This window comes from Zootoca vivipara, chromosome 1 (genome assembly GCF_963506605.1).
Source record: "Zootoca vivipara chromosome 1, rZooViv1.1, whole genome shotgun sequence".
In the NCBI taxonomy this organism is placed as follows: domain Eukaryota; kingdom Metazoa; phylum Chordata; class Lepidosauria; order Squamata; family Lacertidae; genus Zootoca; species Zootoca vivipara.
Window position 1 is genome coordinate 60,690,675 of NC_083276.1, and position 13,236 is coordinate 60,703,910.

Here is a 13,236-nt window from a genome sequence, read left to right on the forward strand (position 1 = left end):
GTTGGTGTCAATCCACCCCCAATTTAGGTGGCATTTTTGACAATATTTATTGTCCAGCTTGTTGTGGTTGCTTTTGGCTCCTCTTCTAGCATTAGGTGGAAGTGGATATGCTGCGTTTCAGGTTATTTTGAATGAACACTTTTAGCGTATTTTTGATATGATTTTTATGGCTACTTTATGGTTATTTTTAGTATGTAATTTTGTGTTTTATTTCTCTTCTGCAAATTAGTTTGGGAATGCTCTTTGTTGTGTGAACCAATAAATTTAAGATAATTTTTGGTTGTTGGGCTCAAATAAATATGTGTTAAACTAACTTTTCCACCTCCAGACTAAGTATTTTGTGGGAGGGAGTCAGTCACATACAGTACTAGAAATTTAGGTTTGCACAATTAAAGGTGATTAGAGTACTCTGGTGCAACCAATCCACTTTTTGTGTGCGTTCTCCTTCCATATGTGGCATAGTTGAGGTAATAGTGTCTCTTGGCATCTTGACTTCCCTTTTGGCCTGTCACTCAGGAATGGTATTTGGCTTTCTGGGCAACGCTTCTGGGATTTCCTTATAAGAACTAGCTTCATGGCACAGGCTATGTCACAGAATCCTTATTGTCTCCATTGGGATATTATCTCTCTCCCCCCCCCCCCCCCTTTTTGAATTTCACTTTATTTTATTGCAGTTCTTATGATTTTACAAAATGCTCCGAAACATCCCGAAATATAACAAAATAAACAAATATAATAAATATAACAAAATAAACAGAGTAAGCAGAATAGCAAGATACTCCACGAAATAATATAAAGCCATTGATAAATGAGAATCAAAGAGAATTGATCCAAATACTGCCAAATACTGCCACTTTATCTCAACCTAATTCTTTCCCCCCACCCTTTCCCTCCTCCCTTACTAGTCTCCCTCCCCCCTCCCTCTCCTAACTTCCCTCACCCGTGTACGATCTCTTTTGATCTAACGTGTAAGTTTTCTGTTGCGTTATATGTGTTATAATTAATATAGTTTCCCTTTCCATTTTACATTTTTCTCCTTGCGAGCATTACTCATTTCTGTTCACACTTATTTAATTGTCCTTTCCATACAATTTCTACAATTTTCCATTCTTCCTTCAGTTTTTGAATAGAGCTCCCCCCCTTATTATTGCTGTTAATTTTGCCATTGCCATGTACTCATACAGCTTAGATCTCCATTCCGATATTTCCGATATTAAACCTGTTTTCCAATGACTTGCCACCATTGGGATATTACCAGAGGGGGAAGATCAGTGCCACATAGGGCACTGTGCATTCTGGGAAATTTAAAATGGGACACTCTGGGAAATTAAAATGCTGTCTAGACTGAGAAGCATGGCAGCGTTTTGGGTACTGTTGGTGCTGCCCACTGCCACCAGGTCAGACTGCTGATGGAGAAGAGAGTCCATTTTTTAAGGTGTCCTCAGACCTGAAGCTGACCCTGATTTCAGCATTCTCTGTTTCCTCAACCTGCCTATGTCCAAATATAAGGAGTGACTTGGATCTAATAAAGCATTTCATGCTTTTATTTTACAAAAAGTTCCACAGCTCTTTCTTAACTATAAAGCAATGCGGAGAGAGGGCAAATTATAACTGATCGGTGTGTGTATATGTTAATTCTTCCCATCCATGTTGACTTCCCTTTCTTCTCCTCATATCAACATTTTTCACATTGTGGGGTTCCAGGAGTAGGGGAAATTGAATCTTTTACTTTCTTGTAGTCCATGAGCACCTGGAAGGCACCAGATTCGGGATAGGGATGGGAAAGAAATTTGATTAAATTTACATTTTAAAGTGAACCTACCAAATTCACACTTTCTGAAACAATACAGGGACAGGAATACAGGTATCCTTTGGAATTCACAGTTATTTGAATTTTGCAGTGGATTTTTCCAAACAATGTTTACAAAAATCGCATATAGGAGAGGAAAGTGAGCATTAAAACGCATTAATGGATTGAATTTGCCCCCTTATTCCTATCCAAAGGTAAAATACACAGCTGGAACCCCATGGCATCAATAAATAAGCAAATCATTTAGCAACACTGCACACTTACACAGATAATATTTAGTAAGATCTGCACATTATTAAAGTAGAACTCCTAAACATACTATAATACCATTAGTCAGAGTATAACCTTTTATAGGCTATATATTTCCCTGTCAGATTTTTGCAACACATCTGGGGGGGGGGGAGGCGTCAGACCAACAAATTTGCAGATAATCGTGTTTGAGAACATTTTGGATTACTTTCCTATTAGTAGAGCAGTGCAATTAGAAAGAGATCTAATAAAGATCAGGTAGGGGAAGATGTAATAGGATTAATGGAATGTGCAGCTGAGCACTGCCTCTAAGAATGAAGCAGGAGATGTTTGAGGAGACAGATTTATTGCAACCAAAGGAAATGTTAAAAGTAAATGAAACTTTTTATAAGCTACCAAGACCACAAGTTAATGATTTTTTCTCCCCAGCGTTGGAACTCCTTTTCAGTTTTTAAACTATTATTTATGATGGCTTGTTCAGAGTGACATGAAGCATGGTATAGAATATCTGAGGGCAAAGCAAATTCCAGAAGAACAGCAAGAAAACCCCAAACTCATTTCTTGTAAATTGCAGTTGGAAATATTTTTGAACCCCAGTTATTTAGAATTCCTGTGCTCGCTTCGGCAGCACATATACTAAATTTGGAACGATACAGAGAATTTCTTTCTACATGGACTAATCTGTCTCATCTGTTGGGCTGGACTGAGGAATGGTGGGGGCCGCCCCCCTTTCTCCTGAAACTTCCTGAGAACAGGAGGGCAGTATAGATTTAGAACAGTGGTTTGCAGAAGGCTGCAGAGGGGAGAAGCTGGAAAATATTGGAAGAGGAACAGCTGGAAGAAGAAACACCAGGGGAGAAACAGCTGACAGACTCAGTGTTTTTGGAAAGCATCCCTGACCTCCCCCCCCCGGCCCCCCTCCCACCCTGTCTTGACTAGGCAGGCATTGAGGGTAGTAAAACAGAAAGCTCAGCAGCAAAAAGCTCAGATCAGCCAACGTAGGGGTGACGTAGAATAGGAGAGATGGAGGGGATAGGACTTTACTTAGAACAACACCATTTCTAGAGAGAGACCGCATTTCAGCTATCAAAATCTAGCAACAAAATCATCAAGTTTGCTGATGACACCACTGTGGTGGGACTCATTTCTGGGGGGGGGGGGGATGAGTCTGCCTATTGGGACGAGGTGGAGCGGCTCTATGGTTGGTGTGGATATAATAATCTGGTCCTTAATACTGCCAAGACCAAGGAACTGGTGGTGGACTACAGGAAGAAAAAGGCGGACATTCACCCCCTGTATATTGGTGGGCTGTATTTAAGTTTTTGGGTGTTACCATTGAGCAGAGTATGACCTGGAGCACGAATACCACTGCTCTGGTGAAGAAGGCCCAGCAGAGAATATATTTCCTCAGACTTTTAAAAAAGAACAAGCTGAGTGAGAGACTGCTTGTGTCCTTCTACCAAGGCTCCATAGGGAGCATTCTTACATACTGTATCTGTGCTTGGTTTTCCAGCTGCACAGTCATGGATAGGAAAGTGCTCCAGAAGGTCATAACCACAGCCCAAAAGATTATCGGTCATCCTCTCCCATCTCTGGAAGAACTATACAACTCCCGTTGCCTTAAAAAAGCAAATAATATTCTACAGGATTCATCTCAGCCTGCATATAATCTTGTTGCACCGTTACCTTCGGGCAGGAGATTCAGAACAATTAAATCAAGAACAAATAGATTAAAAAACAGTTTCTATCTAAGAGCTGTAACCATCTTAAATGCTGTAACTAAATAATATGATCCCGAGGAGTTGTGATGGGTGTGCATGTATATGTGTGTGTGTGTGGCTGTAATTGTGTTTTTATATTGTTTTTTATGGGATGGCATTCAATTTTGTTGTACTATGTACAATGACAATAAAGTATTCTATTCTATTCTATTCTTTGTCTCTCGCAGTGATTATTGAATAAGCTAATTGGTAAGAACTCTTCTTCTTTTTTTATATCTGCTTCTTTGCTACCGCTGGGGTAGGGATCTGATCCCCCGAAGCCTGACACAATCACATGCAACGGACAATGGGCTGGGATGTGCAGGGAGAAAGAACCCTGTGATGGACTGGAGGTGGAGCGAGGCAAAGAACTAGTCTTCTCTGCACCAGTGTAAAAATGTATGCACAAACCGATCCCTATCAAACACACATTTTTAAGCAGGAAAAATGGAGCCCGTTCATTCCTATTCGTTCCACCTGGTCCAATGTGTATATTTACCTGAAATATACTCGGAGTCGAGAGTGAATTTCATGCTCTTTATTCAGCTCATATTCATCAAGGAGAAGAAGAGAAGACGAATGGCTCTTTTCCCAAAACCCTCTGCTTATATACATTATTTACACAATGGGCCTTGCGTGATTGGCTACTTCAGGGCTACACCTGTGGGCCAATTATATTGTGGATTGACTTCTGCCTGCAGCCTGATTGGCTGCTCCTACAGGCCAATCAGGTAGCAGATTCACTTCTGCCAGCCGCCTGATTGGCTGCTCCAGCAGGCCAATCAGGTTGCGGATTCACTTCCACCTGGAGTTGGATTGGGTAGCTCCCGCTGATTCTGAATCCTATTGTTCTAGGATTCAGCTCAGTACATAACACCCCTCCCCTCTAAGTTCCAGTCCTGCCCGGGAAGTTGCATTCGTAGTCCCCAAGGTCTGCTGGCCGCCTCCGTGTGCGTTGTGGCCTGGGGTGTTCCTTGGTCAGGGGTTCTGGTTCTGGCTCGTGTTCCGAGGCTGCTGGCTGTGCCGGGGCTGTCTGGTCTGGCGCCACTGAACCACTAGGTTGTGACTCTGGTTCCGGTGTCCTTCCAGCCTCGGGGCGCCCCTCTGTGCCTACTGCTTCTGCTTCCCCTGCCCACCCCTCTCGCTCTACAGGCCTCACTGCCCTGCTGTCCCCTTGGGACCCCTCTGTCCCGCTCTCCTCCCGGGTTCCTCCTGGGAATCGTCGCCGTAGCTGGTCGCAGTGGCGGCACCAACATTGCCCCCCTTCCGTTAGTACCTCGTACGACACGGGACCGGTCACCTTGGTGACTGTGGCGGGTACCCATGCTGGGCCTGCCCCAAAATTCTTTGCATACACTGGGTCCTGGGCCACAAATGTCCGGGGGTTCCTGCCTTTCCCCACCACTACCTCATCCTGAGCTCTGTCGGGGTGAAGTCGGTCCAGTCTAGTTGCAAGGCGCCGGCCCATGAGTAGTTCAGCTGGGCTCCGGCCCGTCGTTGTGCTTGGGGTGCTGTGCTGTGCTAGAAGAAATGCGGCAAGGCGGTATTCCCAGTCCCCTTGTGTTATGCGGCGGAGGCTGTCCTTGGTGGTCCGCACCATGCGCTCCGCTTGGCCATTGGTGGCAGGGTGGAGTGGTGCTGAGCGGATGTGGCGGATGGCGTTCTGCGCTGTGAAGGTCTGGAACTCCTCTGACGTGAATGCGGTTCCATTGTCCGAGACGAGGGTGTCAGGGAGCCCGTGGGTTGCAAACAGCTTACGTAGTACCCGGATGGCTGCCGCCGTAGAAGTGGACGGTACCAGTGCGACCTCCAGCCATTTGGTGTAGGAATCCACCACTATGAAGAATGTTTTTCCCTGGAAGGGGCCAGCGAAGTCCACGTGCAAGCGTGACCATGGATGTCGGGCGGACTCCCAGGGCTGGACTGGGGCCCTTGGGGGATCCGGGCGGGATTCTTGGCAGGTCTGGCAGTGTTGGACCCAGGCCTCTATCTCTCTGTCAATCCCCGGCCACCACACATAACTCCTGGCAAGGGCCTTCATCCTCACTACCCCTGGGTGTGTCTCGTGTAGGGCTGTGAGGACCCTTTTGCGGAGGGGCTGGGGAACAACAACCCTGCTTCCCCATAACAGGCACCCCTTGTGGGCCGACAGTTCATGTTTGCGGTTTGTGTAGCCAGCGAATTCTGGCCCGGGGCTGCTGCTGGGCCATCCTCGCCACACCCAGTCCAGGACCCGGGAGATGACCCTATCTTTTGTGGAATGGTGCGCAACTTCTTGTGCCTGAATGGGTCGGTCGGGAAGCAGCTCCAGGGTCATAACCTCTTGCGCAGGCTCTGGGTCGGGGCCTGTCTCTGGTAGTGGTAGCCTGCTGAGTGCGTCTGCGTGGCCCATCGCCTTCCCAGGGCGGTGGATTAGTGCATACTGGTAGCCGGCAAGGAAAATTGACCACCTGAGGACACGTGGAGACAACACTTGGGGGGTCTGCTTCTCGGGGGCAAACAGGCCAAGCAACGGCTTGTGGTCAGTCACTATGGTAAAGGGCCGCCCGTACAAGAAATCATGGAATTTTTTTACGCCCTTCACGATTGCCAGACCCTCCTTGTCAATCTGTGAGTAGTTTCGTTCGGCTGCAGCAAGCGTCTGGGAGAAGTATGCCACCGGCACCTCTCTTCCATCCGGGAGTTGGTGTCCCAGGACAGCGCCGATGCCAGAGGGAGAGGCGTCGCATGCCAGCACCACTGGCAGCCTCTCGTCGAAGTGTGCCAAGACCGAGTTCGAGACAAGCAAGTCCTTGACTGCCTGGAATGCGGCCCTTTGTCGCTGGCCCCACACCCAAGGGGCCCTTTTATCTAGGAGTCTGTGTAGGGGCTCCGCTACCGCTGCCTTATGGGGAAGGAAGGCATGGTAAAAGTTCAATAGTCCCAAGAATGACTGAAGTTCGGGCTTGCTCTTGGGCGCTGGGGCCTCACAAATGGCCCGTACCTTGTCACCGGTTGGATGGACCCCTTCTGCGTCCACCTTAAATCCCAGAAAGTCCACCTGCGGCACTCCCAGTAAACACTTTTCCCGCTTCACCTTGAGGCCCGCCGTCTGGAAACGGTGCAGGACGGAGCGGAGGCGGTCCTCAAATTCCTCTGGTGTGGGCCCGGCGATCAGTACATCATCGAAGAAGGGGGTGACGCCAGGAATCCCTTTAAGGAGAGAGTCCATTAGATTCTGGAATATGCCTGGTGCCACGCTAACGCCAAATTGCAGCCGCTTTACTCTGAATGCCCCTCTGTGCGTCACAATCGTCTGAGCCTCTGCTGTGGCTTCGTCCACAGGCAACTGTTGATACGCTTGGGCCAAGTCCAGTTTGCCAAAGATTTTTGACCCAGCCAGGGTGGCGAGGACATGGCTGACCACTGGCACTGGGTATGCATGGGCCGTGAGAGCCTTGTTTATGGTGCATTTGTAGTCTGCACAGATGCGGACCGAACCGTTAGGCTTGACGGGTGTGACAATTGGAGTTTCCCAGGGGGCGTTGGGCACCGGCTCCAGCACTCCTTGCTCCACGAGCCGGTCCAATTCCTCGTCTATGCGGGGTTTCAGGGCGAACGGGACCCGGCGGGCCTTGTGCCTGATGGGTCGTACAGCGGGGTCTAGCTGTAGGGCAATGGGGGGTCCTGTATATCGTCCCAATGCCCCATCGAAAACCCCTGGAAACTCTTTGCATATGGCGTCCACGTCCACTTGTAAGCTAGTGCGGTTCACCCCGGTAACGGCTAGCCCCAGAGGTCCAAACCATGCCAGTCCCAGTAAGCTAACGTAGGGGCCCTTAACTACCAGCAAGTCCAATTGTTGCTTTCGCCCTCGATATTGCACCCTGAAGGTCCCCACCCCCATTGTAGGGACCTTACGTTTCTGGAAGTCCCGGAGGGTGAATGGGGCCGGCCTTAGTTTGGGACCCCCATTAGGGCACAGTTCCCTTAATGTTCGGGCCGAGATTATGGATAGAGTTGAACCCGTGTCCAGCTCCATGCGGCATGGGGCTCCCTCTATCTGTACCTCTATATAAATTTTCTCTGTGCTGGGATGGGGCAACTGGAATACCTGGTAGTCCGTGATCTCCGTCGAGTTGCCTTGGTGCATGGTGCCGTGTGACCTGGGGCTCCTGGGTCGGTCATCTGATGCTTGTCGACGGGCGAGTCGAGCCCGACACACCCGGGCGATGTGTCCCAATTTTCTGCACTGCCTGCACTCTGCGTTGCGGAAACGACAGGTCCTCCTCTCGTGGTTCTCCCCGCAGCTTGCACAGTTCCCTCCTTCTCGTCGAGGCTGCTGTGGTGTGTGTGCTGCTTGAGTGCGCCGCTGTACTCGGTGTACTTCCTCCCTGTCAGATTCGGATTCGTCGGTGAGGTCTTCGTGGTAGACCCTCGGTTGGGATGGCGGGGCCGGTCGTGCCTCTTGCGTTGACCTCTCGGCGGCTTCGGTTGCCAGGGCTTCCTCCAGAGCAATCTGGAACGTGAGGTCTTTTTTGGCGTAGAGGCGTCGTTGCAACATCTCGTCCCTCAGGCCACCGACGAGGCGGTCACGAAGCATGTTCTCCAACTCTGAGAAGTTGCATAACCGGGCGGCTTGGCGGAGGGAGGTCACAAACCCAGTTATGGTTTCCCCCGGGGCTTGCCGCTTTGCGTAGAAGGCATTTCGGCAAGCTACCACCGAGGGCTGTGGTGAAAAGTGCTCCTTCAGCCGTTCCATTATTGTTTTGTAAGAGACGGTAGCGACATCTCTAGGTGCAAGGAGAGCCCGGGCGATTTGAAACGTCTCCTCTCCACAGACGCTGAAGAATGTCGCCCTCTTCATGGCATCGTTGGTGACTTCTTTCGCTTGCAGGAGGAAGTTGAAACGGGCGGCGTACCCTTCCCAGTCTCCTGATGCTGGTTTGAATGGCAAGAAGCTGCTGTCGGTTGCCATTCTGGGTTCCTTGGGTCCTGGAGCTGAAGCCTGGATGCACGGTGCGATGCAGCGGTGCAGCAGGTGGCGGTGCTGCGGTGCAGTGTGTGGTGGCGGTCAGCTCATCAGCATCCCATCCTCGTCGCCAGTGAAATATACTCGGAGTCGAGAGTGAATTTCATGCTCTTTATTCAGCTCATATTCATCAAGGAGAAGAAGAGAAGACGAATGGCTCTTTTCCCAAAACCCTCTGCTTATATACATTATTTACACAATGGGCCTTGCATGATTGGCTACTTCAGGGCTACACCTGTGGGCCAATTATATTGTGGATTGACTTCTGCCTGCAGCCTGATTGGCTGCTCCTACAGGCCAATCAGGTAGCAGATTCACTTCTGCCAGCCGCCTGATTGGCTGCTCCAGCAGGCCAATCAGGTTGCGGATTCACTTCCACCTGGAGTTGGATTGGGTAGCTCCCGCTGATTCTGAATCCTATTGTTCTAGGATTCAGCTCAGTACATAACATTACCCATGTGTTTGACATTACAATGAGTAAGAATGTCACCACGTAATTTGGACAATGGGTTTGCTTTTAAATATACTTAACTCAGCTAATGAGGTGGAGCAGGAGGCAGTGCTTAGTCTTAGTGTAAGGTTACTAGATTTTTTCAATGAATTCGGCAACAATTTTCAACTTCCTACTAAATAGATGGATTTAGCGTAGTGGGGCTGCTGCTGCTGCTATTGTTGCGTTACTGAATGGGAGGATCAGAGGCAAGGCAATGCTGGATCAGCAATGTGTAGGTACGAGAATACCAGCAGGCCAAAGAGTCAGCAACTGTACATCACCCACACAGGGCTGATTCTTCTTTCCACTGCCTCTGATGCCACATTGCCATCTTTCCTAGCAGAAATATGGATACTGCCTGTTCTGTTACAAGATCATACCCTGCACCTCTTAGCCACTAACATCAGCCCCTTTAAATGTAAAAGGATGACCATTGACTTGGATTGCTTTAAAACAGAATGAGACAAAATTATGCAGGAACCTCAAACTGCCAAGTTATAGAATCGTAGAGTTGGAAGGTAACCTGAGGATCATCTAGTCCACCCCCCTGCAATGCATGCATATGCAGCTGTTCCATACAGGGATCGAACCTGCAACCTTGGTGTTATCAGCACCATGCTCTAGCCAACTGAGCTAATATATAAGTCCTTAACATTAAGGGCATGCCAACAACTTACAGTGACTACTAGCCACAATGTCTATGTTCTATTTCCAGTGTTGGAGGTACTATACCACCGATGATCACTTGCTGAACATTGTAAGCAGGGAGAGTTCTCTGGTGCGCATGCTCTGCTTTCAGGCTTCCCATTGGCCTGGTTGGCTACTGTGAGTGGAGGACAGAGTGCTGGGCTAGATGGGCCTTTGGCTCGATCCTGCAGGTAATCTTTTTAGGATTCTCCATTAAGCTGATCCATTGGGGGGGGGCACGTGGGGCTAAGAAGGAGGAATGGTGAGGTAAAACTCTGGTAAAACTCTCCCTACCTTCATATGTAGTTTATTTCCACATTGATAACAGTGTGACAGTTTTGAGTTGTGGATCCCAGTCTAGCTTACAATTATGAGCTGCACGTTTTTTGTTGGTAATTATGGCTATTTGTAATCATGAGGTTTCGGCAGCGAGCACTGTGCAATATGCATATTAAATAGAATCAGTAACTAAGGTTGTAGTCTTTAATAAGCTTAATCAGTTGATTAATCAGCAAAAGGTTTTGCTGATTAATTGGGGAAGGTCAATTTTATTCAATGAGGACAGATTTTAATGGGAGAGAGACTATGCATTTTTAAATGCAGTGTTGGATCCGAGATGCTGACATAACAGGAAGCACAAAGGGGGAACCGCCATATCTCCCCTAGGGAGAATCTATATATTCCTGTTTTGTGGAGAACAATACATATCTCAGAAGGGAAATTCTTAAGTTCCTCCCTCTCTCCCTCCACACATTGCTATGGAATCTCAAAGGGTGGAAATGCATCTCAACCCAGTTTCACTTTCCAGGAAGCAACTCTTCCTGGAAAGTGAAATTAGATTAATCATAACTTAAATCAGAGTTCAAAGGTTAATGAAGAAGTGGTATGTGAACCAACCACATTTTTATTTATCTTTAGGAGTTGGAAAATAATATATGAGGAGGTAAAAAAAAAGTAAAGGTAAAGGACCCCTGGGCAGTTAAGTCCAGTCAAAGGCGACTATGGCAAGGGTTAGCAACCTTTTTCAGCCATGGACCAGTCCACCGTCCCTCAGACCATGTGGTGGGCCAGACTATATTTTGAAAAAAATATGAATGAATTCCTATGCCCCACAAATAACCCAGAGATGCATTTTAAATAAAAGCACACATTCTACACATGTAAAAACACTAGGCAGGCCATACAAATAACCCAGAGATGCATTTTAAATAAAAGGACACATTCTACTCATGTAAAAACACGCTGATTCCTGGACCATCCGCGGGCCGGATTAAGAAGGCGATTGGGCCACATCCGGCCCCCAGGTCTTAGGTTGCTTACCCCTGGATAATTATGGCTATTTGTAGGTTGCTTAGGTTGCTTAAAGGTAAAGGGACCCCTGACCATTAGGTCCACTCATGAACAACTCTGGGGTTGCGGCGCTCATCTTGCTTTATTGGCCGAGGGAGCCGGCATACAGCTTCCAGGTCATGTGGCCAGCATGACTAAGCCACTTCTGGCGAACCAGAGCAGGGCACGGAAACGCCGTTTACCTTCCTGCCAGAGCGGTACCTATTAATCTACTTGCACTTTGAGGTGCTTTCGAACTGCTAGGTTGACAGGAGCAGGGACCAAGCAACGGGAGCTCACCCCGTCACAGGGATTTGAACTGCTGACCTTCTGATTGGCAAGCCCTAGGCTCAGTGGTTTAACCCACAGCACCACCTGCGTTGCTTACCCCTGGATAATTATGGGTTCCAATGCTCATCTCGCTTTCAGGCCGACAGCTTTCTGGGTCATGTGGCCAACATGACATTGCGCTTCTGGCACAATGGAACACCCTGACGGAAACCAGAGAGCACGGAAGTGCTGTTTACCTTCCCACCAAAAAGGTACCTATTTATCTGCTTGCACTGGCAGGCTTCCAAACTGCTAGGTTGACAGGAGCTGGGGCAGAGTAACGGGAGCTCACCCCGTCACATGGATTCAAACTGCTCACCTTCTGATCAGCAAGCCCAAGAGGCTAAGTAGTTTAGACCACAGTGCCGCCCACTCCCAGTAATATATGAGGAACCCCCTCCTCCACCTCAGTAACTTAAAATGTCTTTGTCGTGTTCATTCATCAGCATCAAACTTTTTATCAGTATAATTGCATGGGGTGGGCGGAGGAGCAGCAATTGTCTGCATTTTATTCAATTAATTTCCAAGATATTGAAATAGAATTGCAGTCAGAATCAGATTGGGTTAACAAACGGAGACCCAATCTTATCTAAAATGATTTTGCTGTGTCTGCTCTGCAGCTCCCTAGCACAGTAATCCTCTTTCTTAATTTTGCTCTGTCATTCACTTGTCGTAAGTCCTATTGCCATCACTTTTAGACTCAAGGCGAACCTTAGCTTCAAAAGGATTGCTTTTTCTCATATGACCTTTGTTTTATATTCTCTGGTTGTCTGTTGTTTTGTTTCCTAAGATGAGGTACTGGGCAGGTTTCTGTGCAATGCTAAGACATGGAGGTGACTGTAAACCATGTTTTATAAGTCAACAACAAACCATAGCTTACAAACATGGTTTGTTTGTGGTGAAGAAGAAGAAGAAGAAGAAGAAGAAGAAGAAGAAGAAGAAGAAGAAGAAGAAGAAGAAGAAGAAGAGTGTGGATTTGATATCCCGCTGTATCACTACCCTGAGGAATCTCAAAGCGGCTAACATTCTCCTTCCCCTTCCTCCCCCACAACAAACACTCTGTGAGGTGAGTGGGGCTGAGAGACTTCAGAGAAGTGTGACTAGCCCAAGGTCATCCAGCAGCTGTATGTGGAGGAGCGAAGATGCGAATCCAGTTCCCCAGATTACGAGACAACCGATAAACCATGAGTATGACACTGAGCTGAGTTTGGATGATCAAATTAATCATATTTTTGGTTTTAAAAAAGCAAATTGCTTAGCATTATTTGCAAACCAGGCCACTGCATCAGTGTTCATTGTTTGCATCTGTTCTCAACTAATAATTAGTGCATCTGATGTAATTACCATTAATAATAAGAATAGTGATATTAAAAGCTTCCTGTTCTACACAAACAGAATTTTATGGTTGCTTAAATGACCAAAACATCTGTTCAATACTTCTATGCTTCAAGATAATCAGAGTGTAAATGACCAAAACATCTGTTCAATACTTCTATGCTTCAAGATAATCAGAGTGTAATGAGATTTTAAATTTACCTGTGCAGAAAACAATACAGTCCTATATTAG